Source organism: Podarcis vaucheri (assembly GCF_965113315.1).
Source record: "Podarcis vaucheri genome assembly, contig: SUPER_10_unloc_1, whole genome shotgun sequence".
NCBI classification, from domain to species: Eukaryota; Metazoa; Chordata; class Lepidosauria; order Squamata; family Lacertidae; genus Podarcis; species Podarcis vaucheri.
In genome coordinates, this window is record NW_028118809.1 from 649,623 (window position 1) to 666,505 (window position 16,883).

General features: G+C 44.0%; 3 long non-coding RNA genes across 4 annotated transcripts in view; all 3 read left to right on the forward strand.

Annotated features, from left to right (window-relative positions):
- The window catches only part of LOC309542618, a 28,950-nt gene extending 20,396 nt beyond the window's left edge, over positions 1 to 8,554 (forward strand). The window contains exons 2-3 of one of the 2 annotated variants that reach the window (XR_014224321.1): positions 4,146 to 4,358; positions 7,642 to 8,554. This is a non-coding gene — a long non-coding RNA (uncharacterized lncRNA). The remainder of the gene's footprint in view (positions 1 to 4,145; positions 4,359 to 7,641) is intronic. The other variant, XR_014224322.1, reaches the window with a different exon arrangement.
- The window catches only part of LOC309542620, a 301,099-nt gene that overhangs the window by 145,371 nt on the left and 138,845 nt on the right, over positions 1 to 16,883 (forward strand). The window lies entirely within an intron of this gene.
- On the forward strand, positions 10,007 to 11,950 carry LOC309542623. Its single transcript, XR_014224327.1, has 2 exons — positions 10,007 to 10,380; positions 11,514 to 11,950. It is a non-coding gene; the product is annotated as an uncharacterized lncRNA (long non-coding RNA).

The window sequence follows — 16,883 nt, forward strand, 5'->3', positions numbered from 1 at the left end:
CCAAGCCTTAGGTTGCCTACCTATGCATTAGTGTGTCAGCTGCAGCGTGTAGTTGTGTTGTTGAATGCTCCCCACGCTCCTCCCGTGGTTCAAAAGGGGTTAGTTTAACCCAGACATCCCCAACCTGCGGCCCTCCAGATGTTTTGGCCTACAACTCCCATGATTCCTAGCTAACAGGACCAGTGGTCGGGGATGATGGGAATTGTAGTCCAAAACATCTGGAGGGCTGAAGGTGTGGGATGCCTGGTTTAACCTCTGGTTTGCAGTAAAACTGAATTACTGTGTCGAGAAATGATGCGTGTCTAAAAAGTGTGTCAGCAACAAGACGCATTTCTCAATTTTCACCGTAGACCATAGACTTTGATCCTTGGTTTTTGAACATTTCAGAAGTCGAACTGTCTTCCGGAATGGATTACATTCAAAAATTGAGGTTCCACTATACTGCCATCTCCACAGGGACATCGCCATTTTTCCAGTGGAATTGTTTTGATGTGTGTGTGTGTTATTGGTTTGTTTTTTGTTTTAGTTTTTTTGTGTCTTTTGTATTTCCCTTTTGTAAAAATGAAAATAAATGGTACAATTTTGGTCATTTGGGATGCAAAGGGAGAAATACAAGCTGCAGAGGAATTCCTGGGCTAGCCTATGCAAAATGACCTGGCCAGGCTACGACCATTAAGAAACAATACGGGCCATTGGCAATGCAAGAGAATTGTCCTGCTCCCTTGCCCTGAGGTGTGAACAGAGACTGGGACATTTGGAAGGTTGCCAGGGTAACTGGGTGTGAGGTGACAGGAAGAGAGTGTTTTTAACAGGGTGTTCTTGGAAGGAATGGGAAGAAGAAAGATTGGGCTCCATCTTGGGCAGGCTGGCTGCAGGCTGGCTGGGAGAGATGCCTTGGACTGCATGGCTGCCCTGCTGTGGGGTACAAGCTCCTCTTGAATAACCATGCTGTAAGATCTGGACTCCCTCCACACAGAATGAAGGTGTAAATAGGCGAATAAACCACATTTCTTAAAGCTACGACAGTGTCTGCTGTGTCTCAGTTCTCCAAAGGGACACAGACCTGGGACCCAATGGGCACTTGCCACAGAGGAGAGACCCTCAACTTTTGTAGCAGTATTTTTCTGTTGTGAACTGCCCTGGGATCTTGGGATACAAATTTCATAAATTAACAACAACAACTCCTCTATGGATCTGAGTCCAAGTATAAAAGGGGAATTTACTTAATACATTGTCCATGTGACATTTGCAGCTGTCCTTTGATTACCCTGTGAAAATGCTGCCGTACATCATGTTTTCTTATCTAGCCAGGCAATTATCTAGCGAAGGATGGGGGATTAGTAAATCTACTGGGAAGTGATGAGGCGATCATATGGTTGGTTATCACTTCAAGAGAGGGCGAGAGCTCGCCCTAACTTGACGGTGGTTACAATTAATGAAATGACCTTCATATTTCCCTCTGCAAAGCTAGCGTGCTCAGAGCTGTTGTCCACTTAACGAAGTTGTCTTCCTTCCCAAGCTATTCAGTGACTTTCAAATGAGAAATATTGCCATCTCAAGCAATTCGTATGCAATAGCATGGCAAGTGATTAACCTTATCTCAATACGGCTCATTAGTTCTGTATTGTATCCAATCTAACTTCATTCAACAAAAGACAAGACACGGTATTTTAACATCAACTGCATCAGTTGAACAACAACAATATGTCTAGCAGGAATGGGAGATGGACACCTCCCCATGTTTTGATCTAGTCTATCATCATCGCTCCCCACTTTCCTTCTGAATGTCAAATTCTTCTAAACGAAATATGTGTGCATAGCCCTTCTAATTTTCTTCTTTGGTGATCACTCATAGCCAAGTAAGATTGTATTCCATGAACATGGTCTTAACAGTTACAGATAGGTAGCCGTGTTGGTCTGCCATAGTCAAAATAAAAAAATTCCTTCCAGTAGCAACTTAAAGACCAACTAAGTTAGTTCTTGGTATGAGCTTTCGTGTGAAGGTATCTGAAGGTATCTGAAGAAGTGTGCATGCACACGAAAGCTCATACCAAGAACTAACTTAGTTGGTCTTTAAGGTGCTACTGGAAGGAATGGTCTTAACAGTAAGTCCATAAGTGATGTGGAGGCCAATTATGGATCCACAAATCCTTCCACAGTTGGGATATTGGCTTCTGGGCAGGAGTTGATCATTATGAGGGTTTGCCAAGTGTGCCTTTCTCTTAGCGGGTTTCTCCCTTTCGTCCTGAGTTCCAGCATCTTCAAAGCCCATGACACCTTTGGTAAATAACACGTTGAGAATCAGTGGAATGCTGGACTGAGGCATAGATCCAAATGCCAGCTCTGACATTAATTCCGCTGGCTCAGCTTCAGTTGTCCAATCTGTAAAATGGGTGTACTAACACCTTACCTCACAAAGTGTTGCAATATATGAACTGACCCAGACTCTGAGATCATCATCGGAAGCCCTTCTTTGTGTGCCTCCTTCATGAGAGGTCCAGAGGCTGGCAACATGAGAACGGGCCTTTGCCTCTGTTGTTCAGTTCTGTTAGCTCTCTTGCCATCACCACTGTGTCTCACCTTGTCCACTTCAATGGGTTTTATTTCTTGGTTTCCGGTGTAGGGTTTTCCTTCCAGCATCCATCTTGGGACTGCTCCCAAGAATGCCTGCTCAGTTCCAACTGTTTCCCAGACCCTACAGGCCAAACCCTACACCAAATGGACATAAATCTGACATCAGGAATCACAAGACAGAGAAACCAGTAGGAGAACACTTCAATTTCCCAGGACATTCAGTACAAGAGCTCAAAGCAGCTGTCTTATTACAAAAGAATTTCAGAAATAGACTGGAAAGAGAAGTTGCTGAATTACAACTGATTACCAAACTGAAAACTATGGAGAGACCTGGTCTTAATAGAGATATTGGATTCTTGTCTCTTTACGCATGCTAAAGGTATTTTTGGTCATCCCTTGCTTTTTCCTGTAGGACTAATTGCAGTCGTTAACAGTTGTTAACAAGCATCAACAGGTTTACCATAGCCATTGAGCCAATCACCCATCTCCTACTACCCTTCTGAGAAATACCCCACCCTCCCACTATATATAAGGATCTGGTGCAGGGGTCCCCAAACTAATGTCTGCGGGCCTGTTAAGGCCTGAGGGACCCGCATATCTGGCCCGCAGCGACCCCCGCTGCCCACTGCTGCTGCCCACTCTTACTGGTGCTGCGCTGCACGGCTGCCCACTTCCAGGTTGGAGGAGCACCAGAAAAAGCTTGTGTGCACGCACAAGCATGATTTCTGGTGCACATCCGAGTCGGAGGAGGCCCGTGCACATGCGCACAAGCTATTTCTGGTGCTCCTCCAACCAGGAAGTGTGCTGGAAATAGCGTGTGTGTACGCGTATGGGCACGCGCTCCCCCACCCTCCGGCCCGCCGCGCAATCAGCACTGGAGACACCGGCCCGAGGAGCGGTAAATTTGCTGACCCCTGGTCTGGTGGCTTCTGATTCAGTGTATCTGAAGAAGTGTGCATGCACACGAAAGTTTATACCAGAACAAACCTAGTTGGTCTATAAGGTGCTACTGGACAATTTTTTATTTATTTCTATTTCGACTGCATCAGACCAACACGGCTACCTACCTGAATCTGTTTCTCAAGAGAAAGCTTTTACCTCTGGACCGCTGGGTGGCAGGGAGGAGGGATAAAGGTTGTTTTCTGCTGCTCCAGAGAAGCGGACACGGAGCAATGGATCCAAACTACAAGAAAGAAGATTCCACCTAAACATTAGGAAGAACTTCCTGACAGTAAGAGCTGTTTGACAGTGGAATTTGCTGCCAAGGAGTGTGGTGGAGTCTCCTACTTTGGAGGTCTTTAAGCAGAGGCTTGACAACCATATGTCAGGAGTGCTCTGATGGTGTTTCCTGCTTGGTAGGGGGTTGGACTCGATGGCCCTTGCGGTCTCTTCCAACTCTATGATTCTATGATTCTATGAACCAAACAAACAGATATTACAAATCCCACACAGAGGGGATGCCAGCCAGCCAGCCAGGCTGATCCTGTGAGCTGCGAGCTCTAACCGTGAATGCAAATGCTAACCAGCCTTCTGTAACAGTTATCTCCTTTCTGTTTGTCTCCCCTTGCTAGGCAATTACGGAGATGATCAAAGAGAGATCCAGGACGACCTTCTGACACTCAGTAGTAATCAAGCCATCGCTATAACCCTCACGTGAAGAACTCTTGCTGAGTGACAGCCCAAGCAACCTAATTAGAATCCAAGCTTTTAAAGATCATTTCTACAGATACCCATTGCACAGTCAGCCCTATGACAGCGAGAGGCCCAACGGTGCATAAAACAATGTAAATTAGCATATGGAAGGTTTCTTTCCGAAACACTGCATTTAGACATAATTGGCTGTCATATTTCATTATTCTTCTTATTATTGCTGTAAGAAGTGTTTACCCTGGTAGAGATATAGATACATTCCGTAGAATGCTGCAACATGACACACAGACTGGTTACTCTGAAGGAGAAAAGTCTATAATGCAGTCGCAAAGATGGAAAAGGATTGGCAGTAGAGGGAAACGCTTTCAGATCGCTAGGTGATAATGGCTGCGAAGGATGGCAATGGCAGGCAGAAAAGTGGTCAGAAGTGATAGAGGGGCAGAAAAACAGCAGGCCCGAACCTATGAACCTAGAAGGATTAGAGAAACAGAGAGGGTAGATGCCTCAGTTAGGGAAGGGTGTCATATACCGTATTTTTCGCTCTATAGGGCGCACCCGAGCAAAGGACGCACCTAGTTTTTAGGGGAGGAAAACAAGTAAAAAATATTTTGAATCAAATCAGAGTCAGGGCTGAAGGGGGAAGCCCGGGGTTTCCCCATAAAGCCCCGGCATCCCCAAGCTAGAACAGTGAGACGCTGTGCAGTGCTCCGTCTCTCAGTTCTGGCTTTGGGGACAGCCTTTCAAGCCTCCGCAGGGCAGCGGGGTGCCAAGTGGAATTGTGGTCCCGCTGCACTCCAAAGGCTTCGGGTTCCTTTCACTGAAGCCAGGAGAGTCTTGCTTTCCTGGCTTCAGCAAAAGGAACCCGAAGCCTTTGGAGCGCAGCACAAGGTACCACTGCGCTCCAAAGGCTTCAGGCAGCTATCCCTGAACCCTGGAGAGCGAGAGGGGTCGGTGCGCACCGACCCCTCTTGCTCTCCAGGCTTCAGCAAAAGCAACGTGTAGCCTCCGGAACACAGAGGGAGCGCTCCCTCTGCGCTTTGGAGGCTTCGGGTTGCTTTCGCTGAAGCCAAGGAGCCTGCATTCGCTCCATAGGATGCACACACATTTCCCCTTCATTTTTGGAGGGGGAAAAGTGCGTCCTATAGAGCGAAAAATACAGTATGTCGAAAGTCTGAATCGCCCAGAAAATACTTGGCAATTGAAGTGAGGTTACAGGGAATCAGGCAGAGGGCCTTCTCGGTAGTGGCGCCCTCCCTGTGGAACATGCTCCCATCAGATGTCAAGGAAACAAACAACTATCTGGCTATTAGAAGACATCTGAAGGCAACCCTGTATTGGGAAGTTTTTAATGTTTGATTTTTTTAAAAAATAATTTTTATTAAATTTTCAAATTATAACAACAATTTTTCCACAAATCTTAACTGAACAATTTATATACCCATATTTCTCCCCTCCCCCCTTTTGGCCTCCCTCCTTATTTCCGTATTGATTTATGAAACAAATTCTATACTCTGCTGGTTTTACCTCTTATATAGTTGTGAAAGTTTAGTCAAAACCTGCCAATGGGTCCAAATTTTTATACTGTCTTTTTATATAGTTTATAAATGGTTCCCACTCCTTTTTGAAATTGATGTTCTCTCTCTCTCTCTCTCTCTCTCTCTCTCTCTCTCTCTCTCTCTCCCTCTCTCTCTCATGTATCCTCTCTGTCAGCTTAGCCAGTTCCGCGTAGTTCCTAAGCTTAACTTGCCATTTTTCCTTTGTTGGCATTTTCTCTGTTTTCCATGCTTGTGATAATAAAATTCTTGCTGCTGTTGTCGCATACATAAACAATCTCCTGCAGGTTCCCTCACTGCGAAAAGTGAGGTTGCAGGGAACCAGGCAGAGGGCCTTCTTGATAGTGGCATCCGCCCTGTGGAATGCCCTCCCATCAGATGTCAAGGAAATAAACAACTATCCGACTTTCGGAAGACATCTGAAGGCAGCCCTGTTTAGCGAAGCTTTTAATGTTTGGTGTTTTATCGTGTTTTTAATATTCTGTTGGGAGCCACCCAGAGTGACTGGGGAAACACAGCCAGATGGGTGGGGTATAAATAAATTATTATTATTATTATTATTATTATTATTATTATTATTATTATTAAATTTCTTACTTATTTCATGTTATAAGGCATCCCCTCCCATCCTCTTTTTATCTCTATAGAGCAATCCTAGTTATGCTTACTCACAGGTAAGTCCAATTAATTTCAATGACGCTTACTCCCATGCTGGTACGTGTAATAGGTATGAGTTACTCGTGCGTAAACTGGTGCCTTTCTCGGTTAATTTGCCTTGTTAAACCTTTCTGACTGCACAGCCCCTTCTCATCGTGGCTGCCTCAGTCACTGGCAGAATCCGTCAGTGGGCGTTTCTTGAACCTCTTCCAGCATAAAAGCTGTTTGACACCCAGTCTCCTCCTCCTCTCACTGCGCGGGAGTCTTCTGCGCAGGGAGGGCGTGGGTAGCGGAGGACCTGGGCTCTCCTCACTGATGTCCAGTGAAGAGTCCTGGAGCCCTCTCTCCAATTCCCCCGTCTGCCCCCCTTTATCCCTGGTGTTGCACTGATTGGCTTCCCCCTCTACTGAGCTGTTTCTCCCCCTGCTGCTGGGTCCTTCGCCAGCATCATCTGGGAGCCTCCCCTTCACCTCTCGCTCCGATGTCAGTTCCCTGACAGTACGTGAGCGTAGGATTGCAGCCTCCATCTTTTTATGCCAAGTAAAATCCGCCGAGAAGTCAGCTGCAGGCTTACTGGGGCAGCTACAGAAAAGTGGTACATCAGCAGAGGGGGATATTAGTGAACAACAACGATGTTTCCTAGTACACTGTATTCCATGATTACTCTCGTTAGCCTTGTGAAAGGAAGGGAGAAAAAGAGAAAGAACATTTCTCCTATTCCGCTGGATTTGTGGTTTGATGAAAGCAACCCTGAGCTGGAACAAAAAATACGTCAAAAATGATTATGCAACGTGAGATGAAGAAATATTTCTCCGTTCTGTGCCAGGAAAGCTACAGGCAATTTGGGAAGTCATGTGTCTTTGCCCCCTGCCCCTTTTCAAGAAGACTTTTAAAACACTGATTTTTTTTATTAAAAAAAAATTAGCACAAAGAGGAGCTCTTTTCGGAACCTAAGATGCAAAAGGAGGAAGCATCACATGGAGCAACTTTCCCTGTCTTTATAAATGATGGTTTAACCACAACGACTGCATTCTTCTTCCTTCTTTTGTCCTGGTAGCAAAAGTTAAGCTGAAAGCAAAAAATAAAAGAAAATGGAAAAATACATCTCAATGGCCAGACTCGTATGCCATGCTCACCAATGTCTTTATTTTTTAAAAAATTAACAATAATATTTATTTCCTAATTTATTATTTTAAAACCCCACTAGGACATCAGATGCCCATTATACAAGCATGTTCTATTGGCAACAGGTGTCTGTTTTCGTTTCATACTTGGAGCCTCTGTTCCCTAATGTTTTGCCCACCGTGATGCCGGCGTCTGAACAGGAAAGATTAAACAGCACGTCTTGGGAGGAAAAACAAAAAGATGGCTGAGAATCAAAGGCTGCCAGACAGCCCCGAACATGTTCTGAAAACAAAAGTGCATGAAATCAAACAAATACATGAGCAAAACATCAGTTATCTCCAAAGCTGTGAAAAATCCATATGTTTTGTCTATGTGGCCCTTAAACACATTGTTTTGCCTCTTGTCCACATGAATGGAGGCAAGGGGGGCAGACTATACTTTGCCTTACATTGCTGAGTTTAAATGAAGCCTTAAATCTGTGGAAGAAACTCACAGTCACTGCTTTTACCTCCGAGTGCTGCACAGCAAAACTATGGCTGAAAACACTAGGCTGGGAATAAAGTAAAACCCAAATTTCCTATGTCGACCAAACCTTTGTTTCTGAAGCCTTTGCAAAGATGCTGTCCTGGGTTTGGGGCATATGAAAGCATATGAATCGGGTTCTTCTGGTCCCATTATGCCTTCTGAATTTTGTGTCCATTTACTGGGACTCAGCTGTCCACTCTGCTAGAGACAGGGCTGGAAAAAAATTACTTCCAGTTTGTGTTCATTGCTAATTGAGACGGCATAGGCACACTTGTTTTGGGACTTCGACTTCCCTCCTCTGTGAATTTACCCTCTTTTGTCCTCTTCTTCATATCTGGATGGACTCTATTATTTCTTTTCCTCATCTATTTCATATACGTTTTAGAAACTGCAAGTTTTTTTACAGTAACCCCGCTAATGTTTCAATTTGTTTACAAATTGTTTGTAATAAATATTCAATAAACGCTTTCCATTCCTTGATAAAAAGTCTGCTGTCTTGATTTCTTATTCTTCCAGTAAGTTTCACCATTTCTGCATAGTCCATTAATTTCTGTAACCATTATTCTTTCACGGGGACTTCTTTTTCTTTCCATTTTTGGGTGAATATCATTCTTGCGGCAGTGGTTGCATACATAAATAAATTTCTATATTGCTTAGGTAACTCTGATCCCATAATTCCCAAGAGAAAAGCTTCTGTTTCTTTTCTTTTACAAAAGTTAACTTAAATACATTTTTCAATTCATTATATATCATTTCCCAATAAGCTTTAACCTTATTACAAGGCCACCACATATGGAGAAAGGTACCTTCTTTCCTTTTGTATTTCCAGCACATATTCAATTTTGATGTATACATTTTTGCCAATCTACTTGGTGTTAGATATCATCTGTACAACATTTGAATATAGTTTTCTCTTAAACCATAACATGCTGCAAATTTTATGTCCATGTTCCACAGTCTTTCCCATACCTCCATTTCTGTTATAACCAATATCTATTGCCCAATTTCACTTGTTCATCTTTTGTCTTCCATTCTTTTAGTTTCTTTGTTGAAATGTTTCTTTGTTATAAATGAAAATTGTAAATAAACTTATTTTACAAAATATATGATGCTTGGGAATAGGGATGGGGCAGAGATTTGATTCAGTTCGCATTGAAAGGCAAACAGATTTTTGCCTGAACTGAATCACAGCAGTCTTCGAAATGTGGCACTTTTCAAAATTTTCAAATGCAGTCCTCCAGTCAAGTAATGTTCAGAAAAATGCATGTTCAAGGTTAGAACAATGCATAAGAACCCACATGTTAATGAAAATAACATATGGCAATGCATTGTATTAAGGAAAATTGCTCTGGGAACTTGTATCTGTGAGGCAAAATGGCATGTATTATGAGAATGACTTTTTTAAAAAAATTAACAAATTGCAAACTGATGCTGAAATGAGGAGAACTGAAAATAGGATTTGAAAAATGAAGATTCGAGAGAAATCGAAAATAACAGATTCACTCATCCGTTTCTGGGAGTCAGTTGCATAGGCTGGCTGCAAACAGCACTTCTAGCTAAAGGGCTGTTTGTTTGTTTGTTTGTTTGTTGTTGTATTGGTATCAAATTTTTACCGACTTTTTAAAAATTACATATAAATCCCAAATTTTGTACATTTCTCTTTAAACTTTGATTTTTCTCCTTTTCCTCCACGCTGTTCTCAGGCCCGTGCCATTTACCTGCTGCAATCTAATAAACATTTCCCCTAAAACATATTCTTCTATTTCCTATATTATCATGCTCATATTTCAAATCCTGCTCGCGATTTCATCTGATTGTGAGGCCCCCAGATGCTCCCAAAAGGGCTTCCATTCTTCCACGAATAGTCCTCCATGTTGCTTTCTTATTTTTGCTGTAAGTTTCACTTAGTCCATAGTGTTGTGAGGTTGAAATCCTTACAGTTGCCCCAATATGAATCTGGGCATGACTTGACTGCATTCTTGCAATTATGTTTCATTAATCCTTTGAGCCACCAAGCCTACTATTAAAGTGTCTCCTAAGTCTATTAATATAGGATTGGTTTTAACTGTATTACAGCTTTCAATCCTCTGCCACCATCATCTTTGAGGCTTCTCAAAGAAATGAGAGATCTAACTCTTGAATAGACGTTCTGTTGAGGAAGGAGATCCAGAAGGATCAAAAGAAGTGCGAGGGATCTGTCTGCAAAACATTTGCTTTCATCTGTGCCGTTTTCTAAACACATCCACATGTACACCAGAACTTTACAGTAGAATGCCAACAGGTTGCCTGTTGCGTGGTGAGTTCCCGCCTCCCCCCAGTAGGAATAAAGACACAGGACACAATTATTTAAGGTTAATGGGCTAAAATTGGCCACACCTTTATTGGTTACAGGAAAGAGCGGTATTGGCTTAGGCATTGGTCCTATCAGACTATCCAGCTTCAGCTTGAAAACCGGGAAGGGTCAACACCAGCAGGGGGAGCCCTGCTGATGCACATCAACTAAGCACTCCCCGGGGGTCACCGATCGGGGGTGCGCTTTAGGCTCTGGCCTCCATAGGCTTCGGACGAGGCAACGCCCCCCAGAATCCTTTACCGGACTACCCTTCAATATTTGGGGGAGGTGATGGCGCTCCTCCCCCCCAACACATCTACATAACAATACCCCTACCAATGCCTAACCGCCAAAACCAAGGAGTTGTGACGATTTGCTATGAGGTAGACGAAAAACCAAATGTCCAGTGCCAATTTGTCAAATGGAAAAAATTCCTACCAGGCCCCTTAATGGCGACCAACCGAAGTCCATAGCAAGGTCAGAAGGGGAACCTTAAAAAAGAAAAAAAGAAAGTGCGGGTGGGTGGGAAACCACAACAGCTGCGTGGACCAAAGAAGGAGATCCCAGGGCTGCGCTTGCCTTAAATGGGGCAAGCCACACACCCCGAGCCAGCTGATTGGCTGGCTCAGGGGATGATGCGGCCCGAGGATTCCCCTCATCGCATGGGGCTGGAAACAGTCCCGCGCACATGTTGGGGGCGTGAGCCCGCGATCCCACCTCCTCCTGATGTCAAAAGTGGCTTTATGAAATAGCCAATGTAATTGTAATAAATAATACCGTGAGCTGGCCAAATTGAACAATCAATGAAGGATGGGGTGCAACAGACTGCTTGTTTTGGTTTCAGCCATGAGCGTAGCCAGCGGTTTTTTTTTGGGGGGGGCAAGGCCTTTTGTTAGGGGAGGCAGAATCTCAGTTAGATATGTATTTTTATTGATTTTTATTGATTTAGCGGGGGCAGCTGCCGCTCCCTGCCCCCCTGGCTACGCCCATTGTTTCAGTTGCAGCAATATTATCCTCCTCAGCGCTGCATATTCATGGCTAGTAAAAAGAAAGTAAAGAAATAAAGGCGTTTTCTTGCTTTCTGTATACTGTTTTAGGAAAATACCAGCATGGATCCAATATTAGATGGATTCCTGTATTTGAAAGGGTACCCCTGAACAGTAGAAAGCAGAGCCTTTTCGCGGAAGAACAAAATGAATCAGGAATCTGAAATGAAAAAATAGCTGTTAATAAAATGAAAGCAAAAATACCCCTGCTTTCCAGATTTTGTTTTCAGATTCTAAGTGAAAATACCAGAATGGATTCAATATCAGATGGGTTCCTGTATCTAAAAGGGTGTATTGAACAGCAAAAGCAAATAAACTAGAAGGTAGACACCTTTCAAGAAAGCTCAATTGAATCAGGAGTCGTCTTCTTCTTTTTTTAATGCTGTTAACAATTCCAGGAAGAATGACTGGATGTGGTTGGGGTTGTTGTTGTTTATATAAAGATGATGCTTATGGACAGAATGACCTGCAGTAAACCTAAAGACTTTGTTCTTCATGATCTCAGAAACTTTCTCTGTGCCTCCCCCCCCCCCAGTATTTCTTTAAAAAGGTAAAGGAGCCCTGGACAATTATGTTCCATCAAAGGCGACTATGGAGTTGCGGTGCTCATCTCACTTTCAGGCCGAGGGAGCCGGCATTTGTCCACAGACAACTTTCTGGGTCATGTGGCCAGCAGGACTAAACTGCTTCTGGTGCAACGGTACACAGTGACAAGTGCCAGAGCACACGGAAACACCGTTAACCTTCCCTCCACAGTGGTACCTATTTATCAACTTGCACTGGTATGCTTTTGAACTGCTAGGTTGGCAGAAATTGGGACAGAGCAACGCAGGTCACCCTGTTCCGTGGATTTGAACCACCAACCTTCCGATCGGCAAGCCCAAGAGGCTCGGTGGTTTAGACAAAGTCTCTCCTCCTCAAGGAGGAGGCAGCGTTTCCCAGCCATTGCGCTGCTGCTTCTCGTTGGATTAAGACCTCCAGGAAGGACCTCCTCGACCACGTGCAGGTTGAGCAAGCACTGAGGATCTTTAGCAGCTAGTTTGCTTTAGGCTAACTGGTTTGCAGAAGATCATCATGTCAGCGCCGGTTGCACTGCCAGCTCTGAATGTCAGCTCTGAATGCAGCAACTGTTACTGAGAGGCTGAGGCAACAGCGGTGTGCGAAGCACTGTGTGAGGTTTGAAGGGTGGCACTGTGGTCTAAACCACTGGGGTTGCTGATTGGAAGGTCGGCGGTTCCAATCCCCAACTGTCTGTGAACAAACACTGGCTCCCTCGGCCTGAAAGCAAGATGAGCACTGCACCCCCATAGTTGCCTTTGGACTTAACCATTCAGCGGTCCTTTACCTTTCCCCTTAACCTAATATACCGCGCCCATGTGTCTTTCTTATCCTCAAGCAGGTGGCAGGTCCTTGAATCCTCGACCACGGTGGCAGGTCCTTGAATCCTCGACTTTGAATCACAAAGCCTCTCCTCCTCAGGGAGGGGGGGAGTTGTGAGCAGGAGCCGTTTCCCACGATGGCAGGGGGTGTTCCGCCCCCTGCCACCGTGTCCGTGTGTCTTTCTTATCCTCAAGCGGGTCTAGGTTCTCTGACGTTGCTCTGAACCTCGGTTGGTCGCCGTCAATGGGCCTGGTAGGAATTTTTCCATCTGGCAGATTGGCTCCAGCCATTTGGTTTTCACCTACCTTGTAGCAAACCGTCACAACTCCACGGTATTGGTGGTAGGCATTGGTGGGGGTACAGTCTATTGTTATGCAGATGAAGGGGGAGAAGGAGCGCCATCACCTTCTCCCAAATAAAGGGTAGTCCGGTAAAGGATTCCAGGGGGCGTGGCCTCGTCCTAAGCCTATGGAGGTGTGGGACCACGGCACGCCCCAATGTGGTGACCCCGGGGGAGGACCTAGTTGACGTGCCTCAGCAGGACTCCTCCCACTGGTGGTTAACCCTCACCGGCCAGGCCGGTTAGTTGTAGGACCAATGCCTAGGCCAATACCGCTCAGTTCCTGTAATCAATAAAGTTGTGGCCTAATTTGACCCATTAACTCGAATTCTTGTGTCCTGTGTCTTTATTTTTATGGGGGTAGGCGGGAACTCACCACGCAACAACCTAGCAATGTGATTGCATTATTAACCAAACTGCAGCCTTCTTGGTGCCTTCTAGGTGTTTTGGAGGGCAGCTTCTATCACCTGCAGCCCAGCTATCATTGCCAATGGTCAGGGATGGTGGTAGTTGCAGTCCAAAATATCTAGCGGGCATCCAGTTTGGCTTCTTTAATCATTCATCCCACCCACGATCTCAACTCTCTCTTCTGGATGTGCAAAGTTTCTTGCGGTATCGCATCACACTCATCCAAAATAGCAACAATTTGTACACAGAAGTATTTTTTCCTGGAATCAGATAACACAGAAACTAATGCTAAATATGCACTCGGTTTTCCAGAAGCAGCTTTTGCATCGTGCAAAGACTCAAATATAATGCAGAAATGAACAGTTAGGGAAATGGGATGAAGTGAGGTGTGACTGCAGCCTATTTCTATTTTTCTGCTTTTCCTAATTGCATGGAGTGAGACCCAACTAACTCCTGTTCATCGATTTCAATGGATCTACTTGGAGCGTGACTAAAGTTGGGTATCGCTCATTGTTTAGAGATCTGTTATTGAAAATAGCATCCCAATGGTCCCCATTAGTGTGTGACATTCAGAGGAGCTTTGCTGTGGTATGGACTTGTCTAGAATGTGTCCAATCCTCCCTTTTTAAACAGGTTATTTTTTTTTCCTGAAGAGATAATTCTACCTCCAACCCAGCAATGATTACTGTAACGTAGGGTGTCCCTTCTTTGTGTTTGGAGATTATACAGTGACCAAGCTGAAAACAAAGCAGCAGTTACTCAGAGCAAAAGGACAGAGGGAACCTAGCTTTTCTCTTTGTTTAGGGTTTCCTTCATGGACCTATTTACTGTACTTAACAGAGCTGTTTTGAGTAATCTACTGCACATTGGGACCGATCATAAGACTTGCTGGGAATGTCATGTCACAACAGCCAGTGCTTGCCATGTCCTCAGGTATGAGGTCTTTTTGGAGCTGTTGGGTTCACTCCACTGTTTCCTGCAAATAATGGAGGAACTGCAAACAAAGGAGTGAAAGGCGGGACAGAAAGAACTTAAAAACAAAACAAAAAAGGTATAGTTCACATTGCACTTTTAGTTGCTACTAGTGAGGGCTTATCATAGAAGAGTAAGAAGGGACCCAAGGTTCATTTAGGACTCAGCTATAATCACGACTGGTCCTAATGGTCAGGGGTCCCTTTACCTTTACCTATACAGCTGCAAATACAGTGGTACCTCGCAAGACGAATGCCTCGCAAGACAAAAAATTCGCTAGACAAAAGGGTTTTTTGTTTTTTGAGCTGCTTCGCAAGACGGAAACGTCTTGCAAGTTTGTTTCCTTTTTCTTAACACCGTTAATACAGTTGCGACTTGACTTCGAGGAGCAACTCATAGAAAAGGTGTGGTAGCCTTTTTTGAGGTTTTTAAAGACTTTGGTGATTTTTGAAGCTTTTCCAAAACTTTCCCGACACCGTGCTTCGCAAGACGAAAAAAATCACAAGACAACAAAACTCGCGGAACGAATTAATTTCGTCTTGCGAGGCACCACTGTATAACGTTTTAAGTGCATTCTACAAATGTGACACTAGATGGTGCTGGTGAGCTAATGGCAAATTCAATATATTTTAAAAAACGTTTTTTAAAAAAACATTTCCACAGCATTTTTTTTATACATATGAAGAGTCCAACCCCCTGATGTGCCACATTCATACAAATGCACATACACATGAGCACATTAACATAGTCTGTATGATCTCCTCCTCAACACCCAGACACTTGTAGATTCTCAACGATTTCCTGATGTCCTGCAAGCAAAGACACGAGTCCTTCTGCGGCATATCTTCTTTAGGTTGTCACCACTGCCTCTTCAATCCTTGCATTCAATGATTCTTCCGATTTGTTTTGCATCTACCGTGCGGTTTATATCTATTCAAATAAACTGCCCTGGGAGTGTCTATTGAAAGGTGGCATAGAATTTTCTATTAGAAAATAATAGTAAAATAAGATAATGAGATCAGATTCCCACAGTGGCCAGCCAGATACTGTGGGGAAGCTGGCAAGCAGGAATTGGTCACGGCAGCACTCTCCCAACTTTTGATTTCCGGAAGTTAGCACTTAGGGGCACCTTAGTAGGTACAGAATGCAAAAATACAGGCTATCACACATGGCATATTAGTGTTCCTGTGCGTACATACACATATACATATACATATACAGTGGTACCTCGGGTTGCATATGCTTCAGGTTACATACGCTTCAGGTTACAGACTCCGCTAACCCAGAAAAAATACCTTGGGTTAAGAACTTTGCTTCAAGATGAGAACAGAAATCGCGCGGCGACAGCGGGAGGCCCCATTAGCTAAAGTGGTGCTTCAGGTTAAGAACAGTTTCAGAGTAAAAACAGACCTCCGGAACAAATTAGGGTATACATGAAGGCAGTTTTTTAATGTAGCTGGGGCAACTTAGTCCAATGGGTGAGGTATAAATGAAATAATAATAATAATAATAATAATAATAATAATAATAATAATAATAATAATAATAATATAGGACATCCCTATTTTCATCGGAGAAATGTTGGAGGGTATGCTACCCATAGGCAGCTAATCAAAGGTGAAAACATCTTACGATACGATAATCTTTAATGTCATTGTCCCATACAGAGCAACAAAATTGAAAACGAAATTGAAAAAATTTACATCAGACATTCAAAAACCAACCAGCCTGCTATCCCAACTATCCTAGCCTGGTTAGCCCCTAAAAACTCTGATACCCCATAACTGAATACAATATACTCCCATAGATACTACCTTACACTGTGTTTAAAACCAAAATCGCATTTGGATAGAAATTGTTTCTCAGGTGGCTAGTCCTAGTCTTTATAATCCTGTACCTTCTTCCAGAAGGCAGAAGCTGAAAGAGATCATTTATGGGGTGCGCACTATCCTGCACTATCTCTGCAGCTTTCTTATGCCACCTAGAAGCATAGATTTGATCCAAGGTGGGAAGAGTGCACCCAATTATTCTCTCTGCAGTCTTTACAACCCTGGACAGCACTGTTTTTCCCCTGACCGTGCAGCTCCAAACCACACACACTCTCCCAACAGTACAATGGTAAAGTGCCATCAACAGGTCTTTTGAGAGATTATTTTTCCAGAGGATTCTCAAATCTTACATTTGTTATTCAAATATTTTTTTATTGCAGGGGTCGGCAACCTAAGGCCCATGGGCTACAAGCAGCCCACAGGGGTCATTTAACAGGCCCCCGAGTCACCCCCAAACTGAAGTGCCTGCTCGACGAGTCCCTGTGTGCTACA